We start from the raw sequence: 2,100 nt of genomic DNA, 5'->3' as shown, positions 1-2,100 counted from the left end.
CAAAAACAATGAGTAAGTGTCTAAACAATTGGAAACAGCCGAAAATATCCAAATTACGAACCAGTTACATCTGAATTTAAAATGTTTTCGAACGTATTCCAATTTTTTCTATCAATTTCCACAAATTGTATCAGCTACACGTGTCCACCAAAGGAATTTTGTTATTGAGCTTCATTTAGTGTCTGAATATGATTACACTATGCAACAACAAGAAACACCCACAGAGAAGAGAACTTATTTCCTATGTTTTTGGGCCCACTTAATCCAAATCTAGCTTTAGTTTGTCCTGGCACGTCTAGTTTTCAAGATACGTTCATTGCGAATTCCGTATCAGATTTGGATTAAGTGGGCCAAAAAAACCTTGGAAATGAGTCTCCTCTTTTTGGAGAATTTCGTTTTCGAAATTTGTTGCATAGTGTTAGTAGACCTCAATGCATGAATTCCATAACTGAAAAATACCACATTTCATCAATTATTGATTGCATGGCACGTGTCAGCTATTGGTAGATGAATAGTTTAAAAGAGGCAGCACCGCACGTGGAAGACCAAACGAATTCAAAGGATCTTCTGAAGAAGTACAAGACGGTTCTCCACTATCATTGTGCAACAGGTTAAAACTCTGTTTGGTTGGCAAATTAAAATGAATCTACTTCACGGTTTGTTTTCGGTGCTATTTATCGTTGAATTTTCGGTAAGTTTTTTTCACTTTCTTCCAATAAAATACGATATTTCTGTAGAACTAAAAGTGAACACGAAATTTCCTTTTTTAGGAACTTCAAGGAAAACGTAAGACATTTTTGGTTTTCGAACTAGCTTTTTATTATTCCAAAGGATTTTTTCAGACTTTTATAATATTCAATTCGAAATTCCAACTTTTTTCTAATGAATAGATGGCTTTTTCTCGCAAGCTCTTCTTAAGGGCGAAGTGATTGAAAACATGTCACAGGCAAAGTTTGTAGCTGGAATCCATGCTCCCGCAAGTGAGTCTGCTTTAGAATCATTTTCATTTTTTTGTGTGTGAATTTTTGTCCGAAAAATTCAAATATTCTATCAATTTTGCTAGGGGCTGACTACGTTTCAGAAAATTGAAAATAATGCTAGATTTTATAATTTGTTTCAAACAATATATTATTTACAACTGTGACATTTTTCGAACTTTCTCCAGAAACGTTTCATTGTAAATGATAACTTTCTATTTTGTATTGTTATTAAAACGAATATGCATTTCTGTGGTTTACTGTCAGAAAATTCATCACATTGTGGTGGTCAAAAGAAACGTTCATAGTGGATTATAGATTTAGTCAAATATTTGAGTTAACCATAGGTGTTAATTTTTGTAATAATTATTCGTTTTTTTATTCACTTATTACTTTTGTCATATTTATTCATTTATTCGTTATTCGTTCTTATTCGCTAATAAGAACGAATAATTATTCATTTATTCGTGAATAAGTTGTAACAGTTATTACTTCTTACAACTTCTTTTTCAATTTTCATTCGTTTTCTTATTCGTTTCTTATTCACTTCTTATTCGTTTCATATATTATTCAATTTTTATTACATTTCTTATTCGTTTCTTACATGAATAAATGAATAATTATTCGTTCTTATTCGCGAGTAAGAACGAATAACGAATAAATGAATAATCACATAAAATGAATAAGTAATAAAATCTTTTATTACTTATTATTTATTCGTTACACCTATGGAGTTAACATACAGATGGTATTAAAACTGAATGATAGACACGAATTTTGTAGATGAAAAATTCGCGGTTTGTCCCTAGCAATTTTGTGTGTGTGTTCATTTTTTCTTTAAATATTATTGCTCTTACTGAGAATGAAACGATTTTATTACAAAATATTTGCATGAATACAAAGACCATCCAAATGATGCCAGTAGAAAAATTACGAATATTTGTACCGCATTTATTCTGTCGAAAACGGAAATTATTACGAATGCCCATTGTGTGGATGACGCTCTATATGTTTATGTGGTAGCTGGTACGAAAGTTGTATTAGATCCAAACCAGAAAATTAAAATCAAAGTCGAAAAAGAGAACATTGCATATCACCCTTATTATAGTAATTCAATTGATGG

The 2,100-nt window shown here is 31.0% G+C and overlaps 1 long non-coding RNA gene across 1 annotated transcript; it reads left to right on the top strand.

The window, feature by feature from the left end:
* The first annotated feature begins 581 nt into the window (after positions 1-581).
* On the top strand, positions 582-1,023 carry LOC129579594 (uncharacterized). Its single transcript, XR_008689263.1, has 3 exons — positions 582-691; positions 771-786; positions 891-1,023. It is a non-coding gene; the product is annotated as an uncharacterized LOC129579594 (long non-coding RNA).
* The last annotated feature ends 1,077 nt before the right edge of the window (positions 1,024-2,100 follow it).

Source organism: Sitodiplosis mosellana, unplaced genomic scaffold (genome assembly GCF_009176505.1).
Source record: "Sitodiplosis mosellana isolate CC-2019 unplaced genomic scaffold, AAFC_SMos_1.0 Smas_scaffold_6265, whole genome shotgun sequence".
NCBI classification, from domain to species: Eukaryota; Metazoa; Arthropoda; class Insecta; order Diptera; family Cecidomyiidae; genus Sitodiplosis; species Sitodiplosis mosellana.
The sequence above is the reverse complement of the archived record's forward strand: the minus strand, read 5'-3'. Positions and strand labels throughout refer to the sequence as shown.